This window comes from Micropterus dolomieu, linkage group LG15, assembly GCF_021292245.1.
Source record: "Micropterus dolomieu isolate WLL.071019.BEF.003 ecotype Adirondacks linkage group LG15, ASM2129224v1, whole genome shotgun sequence".
Lineage (NCBI taxonomy): Eukaryota > Metazoa > Chordata > Actinopteri > Centrarchiformes > Centrarchidae > Micropterus > Micropterus dolomieu.
The window spans coordinates 20,145,535-20,157,692 of record NC_060164.1 but is presented as its reverse complement, the minus strand read 5'-3'; the positions used below and the strand labels follow the sequence as shown (position 1 = coordinate 20,157,692).

Sequence of the window (12,158 nt, the reverse complement as noted above, 5' to 3'; positions counted from 1 at the left end):
GTCAACTTATTGTTTCAGAGCTATTTATTTGTATTGAGTGTGTGTGTGTGGTCTGTGCAGATGTTTAGTTTGTCTGCATGTTCTCTCACGTAAACCAGCCTGAGGCCTAAAAGATGGAGGGAAGGTAGATGAAGAAAGGGATGGTTGAATTGAGAGAGCTCCTATAATTGTCTGAAAGAAAATGCTGATTTAAAAAAAAAAGCTAAAATACTTGGAGCATATTTGTTCAGAAAATAATTCTTGCTACAGGTCAGTTTAGTTTAAACACATTGGAATGTGGTCTCATTAACTTTCCATTAAGTAAATAAGCTTAGGTTTGTTTTTATAAAATATCTTATACACACACACACACACACACACACACACACACACACACACACACACACACACACACAGTTTGTTGAGTTTAGAGGAGGCGAATTGGGGTCAGTTTGGCTTTTAACAACACATTTCACACAGATTTGTTTTCATCACACTGGAAAAATGAATACAATACATTTCACAATAAAAGATGTGAAATGTGGTTTTGATTTAATGTTTCTGCAAGAAGACTAAAAGAAACTCCTTGGAATAATCAAACATATGTTTGCCATTTTAAACTTTCAAATAACTTTGGAACATCGTCATTTCTGCTAGTGGCGTCATGGTTTTCAGGCACTGTGTACACTGCATACACACAATGAAGTAAACAGCTTTTTACTGAGGAACAGAATACAGTACAATCCAAAAAAGTGTTGAAATAAAGAGTCTCTGATAGTAACAGTTTTACACTTTCACAGATAATGGAGAGGTCTGTTAATTATGTATTTTGTAGGAGACATACAATCGTGTTACTGTGTATCTATTGAGCGTCTCTGTGGGAATACGTAGGTTCTGGGTCACTGCCATTTGGTCCTGACGCACCCAGAGTGAGAGCTTGCAACATTGACAGACGGTCAATATTGAACGATTCTACAAAACCCTGTTTTACCTTCTGTGTAATTAGTTGGTTTTTTTAATGTTCACTGCCAAAAGTTGTAAGCCTAATGTTCTGTTCTCCAGCAGCTCAAAAGACACATTAAGTCACCCAGAGACTTAATGGCTTTTCCAGAATTTCATGAAAATTGCTTATAAACATGATTTTGAACTGAAGACATTATTCAGACATAACAGAAAATCACTATAGAAAGTGATGCATTACTTTTTTTCTGTGAAATAAAATGGATTTCCAGATGCTCTTGGTGTGGACATGCAGCACTTCCCCTCCCAAATCCCAAATGAGGGGGCTAATAACATATGTAATGTCAGCTTCATTAAATAGGCAAGTCCAGCTCGTTGCAAAGGAAAGGGGTTTTCACTTGAAAATGTTCCTACAAAATGTGTTTTGGAGAAACAGGAGAAAGAAAAGAAAACAGGTTTTTAAACGGTATGCCAATGTCAACAAAGCACAAGTGACAAAATTCTTGCTTTCTACAATACGTGCGAATGGCGTATGGTGTGATTAAGGTTTAGAGAAAGATTGTGGTCACAATTAACAGTAAGCTAAACCTGTGATGGGATGTGAACTCTCTCATCTTCCACCACCCTGACCAACTCTCTCACCGTCGAGCTCGACACATAAAGTTCACACAATTTCCTGCACTGGTGCTGGTCATTTGCATTTACATAAATCATGTAACCTAATTCCCCGGGCTGGAGCTGTGGTCACATTTTTGGCACAAAATAATTAGGCTCCTGTCTAGGATTGTTCGTGGTGATGCTGAGTTGGAGCCTGTCTTGTTTGGCGTCATCTGTGTCGGGAAGATATTGTTGCATGTGTGGCTTTACTGTCACACGTGGTTATGTGAGGGTGGCATGTGATCTCAGTGTGAATTGGAGAAGTTTGCTGCTGAGTAAGATGCTGTCAAGATCAGGCTTTAAGATAGGGGGAAGTATATAATTGCGATATTTCTGACCAATATTGCAGTCATTGACAATGGTTTGTGGTGTTGCTTAAAAATGTTGCCAACTCACGAGAATGACATTAGTTAATCCAAGACCTCAGCCTTTTGGCCAGCTTAGACTGCATGCTTCTGACTAAGCCTTTGGAAGGGTTTTCCAAAAAAAGAAAACAATGGTCAGCGATGATTTTGATACTGATATGTGTTGTGTGAGAAGGAGCCAAGACCACACACAGACACTGAGTTGATTAAACAATGTGAGCTTAAAAGCACATTGAAAAGTATCAAAATGGAAGATTTGGAGTCAGACACAGAATGAAAGACAGAAAAGAGGAAACAAAGACTGCTGACATGAAAACATCCTCCACTCATTTTATAAAACTTAATTTTTCAGTCATGGTATGTGTCTGTTTCTCCTCTTTGGTTCAAGTCTGCACCGCCAAGATTTTGAAGGAAGAATAGGTTGGCTAAGCTACTGTGTATCCCAGAGAGGATTACTTTTGAGCCCGTAAACTGTGTGTAAATTTGGATGCATCTTTGAAAAACACACATGCACAAGCACACATTAACTCACCCATTTTGTGGTTTGTGGTTTTGTTGATTCTGAAAACATTACTCAACCTGACTAGACTTTTTTATTTTCTAGACAACCACAGTCTCTGCTTTGTTTAGCATATAATTTAAAACATTATCTATAATTAACAGTCTTTATTTCACAGTCTAGATGATGCAAGGTAAATATGATGCAGAAGATACATAGACATACATGCATTACTTTCTTTCTTCTTTTACTCCCACATTGCTATCTTTAGCTGCAGATTGCCGCTACCAACCATTGATACTGTTAACACCATCTGATGTGCTGTGTACGCTACGCAGACGATACGCAGCTCTACCTATCCTTCCCGCCTGACAACCCCAGAGTCTCAGAGTGGATCTCGGACTGTCTCTCAGACATATCCGCATGGTTGAAGGCTTGCCACTTTCAACTAAACCTCTCTAAGACGGAACTCTTGGTCATTCCAGCCAAGCAGTCTATCCACCATAACATCAAACTACAAATTGACGCCTCAACCATCACTCCAACCAGGGTGGTGTGAAACCTGGGTGTCATGATTGATGACCAGCTGTCCTTTTCAGACCATGTTGCTGCTGTCTTTCAGTCGTGCCGCTTTGCTCTATACAATGTAAGGAAAATCAGGCCCTACCTAACTAAATATGCCAGCCAACTTCTGGTACAGGCCATGATTATCTCTCACCTTGACTATTGCAATGCTCTTCTAGCAGGTCTTCCAGCCTGTACGGTGAAACCCCTACAAATGTCTCTGAACGCAGCAGCGCGTCTGGTTTTTGATCAGCCCAAAAGGACGCATGTCACTCCATTAATCAGTGACCTCCACTGGCCCCCCGTGGCCTCCTGAATCAAATTCGAGTCACTAAAGCTTGCATACAGAGCTACTACTGGGTCTGCACCCTTCTACCTAAACTCCATAATACAAGTTTACATTCCTTCTCGGCCACTGTGCTCCTCCATCAAACGTCACCTGGCTCTGCCATCCCTTCACACAAAGCAATCTCAGTCCCGGCTGTTCTCATCTGTGACACCACGATGGTGGAACAAGCTACCACACGCCATCAGAGCAGGGGCGTCCCTCTCTAACTTCAAGAAGCTCTTGAAAACTCATCTCTTCCGGGAACACGTTCTCTTATAACAACTCTATCTCCTTACCTCTAACATGCACTTCCTGTGCGCTTCTTCTTCTATCCCCTACAATTCTCTTGGATTGATTGCACTTTTTGGTTAACTCTCACTTCTTTCCCTAGGTATTTACCCCATTGATGCGATATGTGCTATTAGCTCTTACTTGTATTTATTAGTGCTCTTACTAGGATGTATTGTCAGTTGTAGTTCTCATGCTGTATTTGATGCTTTGTAAGTTCCTCAAATGTAAGTGTCTGCCAAATGAGTAAATGTACTGTAATGTAATGCATCACATCATCCCCCGTACTTACGAAGTGCACGAGTGTCTTTGTGCTGGTTGAAAATGACATACACATAATATGTTTTGTCAGATTCAGCAAATATCACCTCATGATTCGCTAGCTGTCTGTTCTGTGTGCGCTGAAAATAAATCAAACATAGTGGCTTGGACCGAGCCACACAATACTATTCCAGTCATGATTTATGTGTCAGGTAACGTTAAATATCTTGCCCACGGACATTCAGCTTACTTTCTAGTTTGCCAAGACATGCTGTTAGCTATAGTAGCAGGACAGTTGTGAGCATCGCTGTCTGAAGCTGGTGTGCTGGCTCTAGGAAACCGTCCTGTCCTCTCTGCATGTTAGCTTCACAGCAGCAACTGTAGCGACAGTTTGCTAACCTACAACTTAGCAAACGTTAGTTCTATTACTTGCTGTATTGTTGTTCATTCTATATCATGGTATTTGTCATGGTGTTTCTCCAGAATCGGATACTCCAACCTTTAAGAGACACCCTGTTGCGGGTGCATGTGAGGGTTCACAGTGCACAGCCGTGTCTGAAATGCAATGACTTTAAACGTTTTGTATAAGAATTTAAAAATATTTAATAGTAAACATGTATGTGGCAGATGCATCGCACTTAATCATATGGTTGTCACAGCGCTATGCGGTCCACATGCAGCTGAGGGATCTGGTGACAGCATATGAAATCTCAGCCTGTAAAAAAAATAAATAAACCTGGGAACTTCAGGAACAGAATAAGGTTTGATAACAAATTTTCGCTGGAGTATACTGTACATAAAAAGAGCTGGTACTTGTCGGAAAGGCCACCTTCAACAGGATAATTAACCCCTAATATCTGGAAGAATTGTAAAAATATTATTGTATTAGTCTTCCAATTTTTTTCTATATGTTTCCTTCAACAATAAACTTACCTATGTATTTGTGGATCTGATGGCTTCAACAGATGGCTTCCATTTTCCAAATTGTCAAGCAAACAAAAGGAGAGGGCTCCAACCAGTCGAGGTTTAGTGGGCTGGTATCAGACTGAAAAACAGAACTGGTGCCGTCACACGCAGCAATAGAGAGAGAACAATTGAGTAATGGGTTTTAACTGGGCAAACAGGATGTTACATGGACATAACCACGGCATAGAAAACGAGGTAATGGCAATACTCCAAGATCTTAAAAAAATAGAACCTTGCCCTCAGTTACCTCGGTTTGATTATTTTCCTTATCACGACAGGCCAACAGGATGGCTGACAGCCTCTGATAAGATAAATGGATGGGCCAGGATGAGGACGATCTTTTAAAAGATTGACCAAGAAACAAAATTCAAAACAAAGAGCGCAAGGACCAGAAGTTTTTTAACAGCTGAGACTGTCAGCAGGGAATTCAGTTCCTGAATTGATTTAACAGGTGATGTCATTTACCCTGGACCATGCATGCACACATACAAGAAAACATATCTGATTGCGTGCACACACACATGCATTCACGTAAACGCACGATCCCACACATACATGCTCTCACTTGAACTGAATGGTACACACACTCGTAACCCCTGAACACAACACATGCGTACATGATAAACAACAGCATAACAACGAGTAAAATGTTGCCACATTTGCCACATTATATATGTATGTGTGTGAAAGGCAGACATTCTTAGCAAATATATTGGGGCAAGACAAGGTTAAAAGAGGAGAAGAAAGACGTTTGTGCAGGGCTGTGGTATTGGATTACATTACACAGTCCCATAATGATCATGCATTGTTTGCCACTATTTTGTTTGTCAAAAAGTTATTTTGCAGCAGCTTATCTGAACAACTGAGAAACGATATAGTAATTACAGTGTATTACAAAATATGTGTAAACTCTTTCAGGGCCACAAGATGAATGTGTTATTGCTCAAAGTAATACCCAAATAACCAAGTCAAATTGTTTAGTGCAGCTTCTTTTTAGTTCACCATAACAATATGCAACAAAAGCTTTTTTTAAACCTAAAGTGCACTCCTAAAGCCCAATTTAATCAGGGTATCAAAGCTACTCTCTTCTAATTAAATAGCGTTTCATTCACCATTTTAAATGTGTAACAAAATATTTTAAGATGCTTGAAATTCACAGTTAAACGTGAGGCACAGCGTCCAACAATATTACTGCCTTAGCATTAATGTAAGCTGTTGATCGAGACCCGCAGAACAGGGCTACATGCTGCCCTACTTTGGTGAGTAGCATCTCTGTTAGGATAAAATGTTAATAATATTATTTAAACAATCATTTAACAAACTCCCTGAAAAGAGAGAGAGAAAAAAATGAAAAAGAGAGAAATGGCAGAGAGAGGTGAGACTTTATTTGGTAATAATTCAGCGTAATCCTGTGGCATCATGCGGTTCACCAGTTAATGTATGTGGCATCATGTGGCAATCAGAGATAAACCTGTCACCGCTAACTCAGCGTCAGATGCATACAAAGAGGTTTTATAAAGTCTTATAAATAGATTTCTTGAACAATTGAAAAAACTACAGTGATGGTGGTGACGTTGGTTCACGGAACATCAGAGGTGTCGTACTTATTTAAACACATGATCTAATAAAGGCATTCCAACAGTTTATTAGTAGTAGCCAAGCATGTAGATGAATGAATGGATGGACGATGGAGGATTTGATGGAAATATTACAAAGAACTTATTGCAAACCGGAACACTAGCATAAACCATTGAATTAATACAGGAAATCAATTAAAGCGTCCACTGTCTTTGCATTTAAGTAATTTTTAGGCCTTGCTAAATATAGAAATCTAACATTCATACAATACAAAATTGTCCATGAAACATTTAAACAAATCCATGAAATATTAACCAATTAAATAAGTCCATATTTAAAGTTATATCGTTTTTTTCTTTGTCCTGCACATACAAGGGTGTGACAACTGTTGTGACATTACAGATTTGGGAGTGGCCAAAGTTTCAACCCCTTTAATAGACAGCAGCAGTTTTTTGCCCTTGTGAGCTTGGACTATATAAAATAAGTGGATGTAGCCACCGTGACGTCACCCATTGGTTTGTGGAATGCCGTTTTGAAGCCTCGAGTTTGGCATATTGGTTTGGCATACTGGCTGTCACCATCTTGTTTTTTTGGAACCAGAAGTGACCATATTTGGATGAGACGGCGGAGCCAGGGAGGGATATGCATCGCAATGCCCGACAGGTCGCTGTAGTAGCAACTTGTCAATCACAAGGTAGCCATGCCATCTTTTTCCCTCTAAATGGAACCATAATTTACAAAATGAACATCGTGCTGTATTGAAGAAGACTTGAAGCTTGCGATTGAGACCATACTCTCTTTGGGAAAGTGAGGTAATAAATTAAGTGAGAAATAGTGGAGAACCAGTGGAGTTGCCCTCTGCTGGCCATCAGAAATAATGCAGGTTTAAGGCTCTTGCATTTGCTTCACTTTTCAGACCCGAAGATTGCAGCTTGCATGTGACCAACCCTGTCATCAGGACAACACCATCACTACACAAGTTAAATTCACACATAACAGCACAGGAATGTGGAAACGAAAGGAATGCACATTAACACAATCCTCCTCCTCACATGCAGAACAGAATCTGAACTGTTTATCTTGTTTAAATCCTAAATTTAATAAAGCATTCATTGGAAGAAGATTAAGAACTCACTCTTGGCTAAAATAATTGATGTGAACACCTACTTTGCTTTTGAAAATAAATAATAATGTTACTGATAGGTGGGGAAACACAACATTCCAGCTACAACTTATAGGCTACTAAATCTAAAATGTATTTGGCAAGGTTGCTTCATTTTTTAGATAAGTTTGCATCCAAAATCTAAGCCTTTGTCAACATTTAGCACATACCAAATAATTGATAAATGGGGATTGTAAATATTGAAGGGGTGAACGGACTGATTTCAATGTTTGTACGGATTTTGGGTGATTTTTATGGGTACAGAGAGGAATGTCAGCAACAAGTGCAGAATTTTTTGGAAGTGGCTGGACTTCAACTAAAGATAATGGATTGTCTCAAATTTAGCTCTCGTTCCTAAATGCACCACTGGATTGAGAGGAATGTATTGTCTCTTCAGCAGCAGATTTGCGGATCACCCATCGTGACAGGGATTTCATACTAGTGTGAGACCCTTTCAGACAACTCACACTCTGTTGGGAATTTGAATGGGGCTACTAAAGTAAAGATGAGGAGGGATTTCACTCACAGACCTCCCTGAGGAGTTTTTTCTTTGTTTGCCCGTCTTCGTCACTTCAGTTCAAACCTTAATCGTCCAAAACGGAGCCAGGCATCTAAATTCTTAATCGCAATCACTCGTTTCCTGAGCCATTTAGGGGTTGGAGAGGCCATCCATTGGAATTCCTTTTTCTACCGCTGTCCTCTTATATCTCAGTATGTGGTCAGAAAGCCACTTCCAGCCCATTCACGTCATGCCCTCCTCCTCTCCCTGAGCTCGACTCTCGTGCCACAGACTTCACAGGATTTCTCGAATTAGACATGTATGATGTTTATTTGCTCATAAACCTGTGTTCTAAAAATGGCATGAGAGGGAACTGTCTGGGGTCAGCAGGAAGTGAACGAGTTGATAAAATAAGTTTTGTGTCTGACAACAGAAACTCCTACATCCATGCAACAACACGGATGAGCATACTATGGATAAATGCTGGTGTCTTATCAGGTTTATTTGGCTTATTGTTCAGCTTTTGCAGGCTAAAAAATTTCTCCACTGTTTACTGGCAGATATCACACAGGTGCCGCTCAGTTAGTGGCAAAAACCTAAATCACACCTGTAGGCACCTGTTGAGCTACAGTTGAGACTGTTTTCACTGTTGGCAGTTTTGCTTTGCGCTTTATCATCTGCAGTCATCTTTCTTACATTTCCGTTTAAATTTCTCATTTCTGCTTGGATGCTCAGTGTTTGCCTGATGAAGGAGGTGTCTCGTAGACATGTCTCTTTTTTCTTTTGCACCACTTGGCTTCACTCTTTTCATCATTCTCCCTCCCTCCGTGGAAAAACCCAGTTGAGGCAGAGTTCCCTGAGAAGCTGCTGACAAAACTTTGCCAATGTGCAAGCCAGTAAACATTCCTGAGGCTCAGAGGACCACAGAGAATAGAAAGACATATTCAACTAAAGGGAATAAAGACATTTGAATGGCCATTGATGGAAATGAAGTGTTTTGTGCCTTCACACCAGCAGAGAGACAGTAGTCCCTCAGTCCTCTGTGGCTCAGCTCCTCCTCTTTGGATTTGTTGCAGTGAGGAAACAGCCAGACTTGCGCTCCTTCACAGATGGTTTCTGTCCATAACCGCAGCAGGCTTTTTTTAGCCAGGGGGGAGACAGGGTGTGGATGACTGTGTACCTACCACGACTATATGAGCAAACAGCAGACACCAACGCTCCAGACGCACAAAAAAACAACAGTAAACAACTTCTCAGTGCGGCGCTTCAGACAGGCCCAAGTGTTATGATGAAGTTATATATTGGTGTGAGTTCTCGCAGATATTTCAGAAAGCAACCTGCACTCTAAAAGCAATAAAAGAGAGCACCATAACGTCTTTTGTCAGACAGATTTACAGCAGGACATTGTTTTCCATAATAGTATCAATTAACTTCACGTTTCCTAGTAAGTAAGTAATTTGTTCCATCTCATTTAAAGCACACTAATTCAAAATTTGTAATTGCTTTTTGTACATGGAAAACACAGTAACGAGAATGCAACCTCCCCCAGGCTCACTCTGTCTTTTCTATTATTTACGTGTGGTGTTTTGTCCTTGACTAAATGCCTCAGACTGTTAAAGCTCTGTCAGCTCTGACCCTTCAGCCAAGTTGCAATTCAACTCAAAACAGGAAATTTATTCCAGCAGTCTTCTTTTCCGACAGAAACAAAGCGAGTTGAACAGCCAGCAAATGTATCTTCCAAACAAAAGTATTAATAACTTTCAGTGACCATAATTATCGCCACACAGGATAAAGCAATGTGATAATTACCAGGAAACGATATAAAGTTGTTTCCCATCAGATATTTTGCCATATCATAAACCGTGGAAGTTGTCTTTAATATCTCTGGGTCAATTAGGCCATTGTGGATAATGTTGGAAATCTATGATCAGGAATGCTTTGTGAAAATATTGCAATCATTTTTTCATTAATGTGATGAAATACCATGATTTGTCGGGTGTTGAATTTGCAAAAAACCTTTCTGTATAGTTATTTTATTTATATATATATCAATATATGTCAATATCATAGTATACAATTACAAATAGAGGCTGTAATACATATCGCTCACCTCTGTCACTGCATTTTCTGGTTTTTGGGAGGCCTCTAACAGCCCAAATTTTAAAAATACAAAAGATATATAGTCTAATGATTATATCTCTAGACCATTGCCAGTTAGTGACTGGTAGACCACACCAGCGCAGGGTCTAAAGAGAGTATCGTTAATCATTAAAGATGGTTCTGAAAAAGTTAAATAGTTGGCAGACTGCTGTGCCTACAAGTGGCATTTTACTGTCAACCCACATAAAAATACTATGAATTTTACCCGCCTCTAATGACGAGACTGGTGGCTTCAGGGACGATTGAAAATTCTACAATTACAGTTGAAGTACAATTAGCAGTTGAAGTACAATTAGCAGTTGAATTACTTAAGAATTACCCAAAGGACACTACATACTGTATTCATGGGTTTAAATGCAATCATTAATACTAAAAGGATGTTTCTTACTGTTTTAGTTAATACTGCATTTTAGTTTTTGAATAAGATGGCATACTGCAATATGATGAAAGATAACACCAAAATTCAATCGATTACTCACTACAAGATTTTTGAATGTCAGTACAAGATTCTTAATTTTGTTACGCGAGCCATATTTATTTTATTTCATGTCCCAAAATGTGTTGAAATGACTGCACGGTAAGAGGTCCGTTCACTTCTGCGGCTGCTCTGTAACTTTTACAGTGAGCACGTGAATGTAACAGGCAGGGTGACTCAGACCGGAGAAGTTAACGTTCAGACACAACAAGCCTTCAGACTGCGATGACAAGGTAGGACATCTGCGCGTGGTTCACTGAGACAGTTAACTAACCAAGTTAATGTTACCAACAGCCGTTTATGGCCGTTAACTCTGAAGAATGGCGACTGTTCGAATTTGAATTTAAAAGTGACAGTTAAAGGCGGGTTGATGAAAGAACCAGAAATGTTAACTTACTCGTTTCAGTAGGAAAATCTGCCTTTTCTTGGTTGTAGGATGCAGATGTAGATTTTGATGTCTTCAACTGTTCCTGGGAGACAAAAAAAAAAAGACAAGGGTACCACCAGTGTGTTGATGCTGGACACCGACATGCCTCCTTTGTTGAGCTGGAAATTAAATTTAGCGCCAACTCCAAGCATGGTCTCTTCAGCCGGGCAGCGTTAAGTTAGTTAGCGTTAACTAAGTTAACGGAAGCTAAGATAACTGGCGGTTATAGTTAGCGGCAGTGTTGTGGGCGAGTTAGATGTCTGACGGAGAAGATGGAGACTAAACTGTTTTTTCATGGGCAAATAGATGCTGAAACTACCGGTATTTCATTCCTTTCCTCCGGCTTCATTTTGTTTAATTTTATCAGTTTCTGCTACCTGACTATAATAATAATTCTCAGCACATAGACTAACATTAGCTCAAAGTCCTAAATGGGGCACTTTTTGCCAGATTGTGTCTTTTTCTGATTTATACCATAGATCTTTTAAGTCTGATGATAAATCATGTGTCTCATGCCTTCTGCTGTCTGCGTGAGCACGTGTGTGACTGGCAGCCTTAATGAAATGTTCCGTGTGAACACGTGGGGAGATACTGGAAAAAAAAGTTAGAGTTGAAAGCTTTAAGCATATCAGCGATGAGGCAACACTGAGGTTTGGTTTTAAGAGCAAGCACTAACCGCTGTAAGGAGAAACTATATATAAAGTCTGTATGTAGGTCACAAGCATACAGTAATTCACAGCAGTAGTATTATTCCAGTTATTTTAAATGCGCCTGTGTTAATCAGCAGTGACTTCAGTTACATGATACTTAGTTTAGTGTTTTTGACTGTACTGTTGCATGGAATTTTAATGCTTTTAGGGAATAGTTTTGTAATGTTCTTCTAAAATGTATTACGTGATTACTATAACTCCTCTAGATGAGGAGGGATCTCTCTGGCTATGAGTGAGACTTTCCTGGCTTGTCTCCATGCCACACGTGTCTGTGCTATTT

General features: G+C 39.8%; 1 protein-coding gene and 1 long non-coding RNA gene across 3 annotated transcripts in view; one reads left to right on the top strand and one right to left on the bottom strand.

The window, feature by feature from the left end:
* The window catches only part of LOC123983945, a 31,530-nt gene extending 19,873 nt beyond the window's left edge, over positions 1–11,657 (bottom strand). Inside the window, exons 1-2 of the long non-coding RNA XR_006828334.1 lie at positions 11,139–11,657; positions 4,835–4,959 (exon numbers count right to left, since the gene is read on the bottom strand). This is a non-coding gene — a long non-coding RNA (uncharacterized LOC123983945). The remainder of the gene's footprint in view (positions 1–4,834; positions 4,960–11,138) is intronic.
* The window catches only part of LOC123983944 (equilibrative nucleoside transporter 1-like), a 43,710-nt gene that overhangs the window by 3,639 nt on the left and 27,913 nt on the right, over positions 1–12,158 (top strand). Inside the window, exon 1 of one of the 2 annotated variants that reach the window (XM_046070408.1) lies at positions 10,915–10,974. The exons of the other annotated variant lie outside the window; for it this stretch is intronic. The gene's annotated coding sequence lies outside the window, so the exon portion shown is untranslated. Of the gene's footprint in view, positions 1–10,914; positions 10,975–12,158 lie in introns of those variants that run through there. 2 annotated transcript variants of the gene reach the window in all.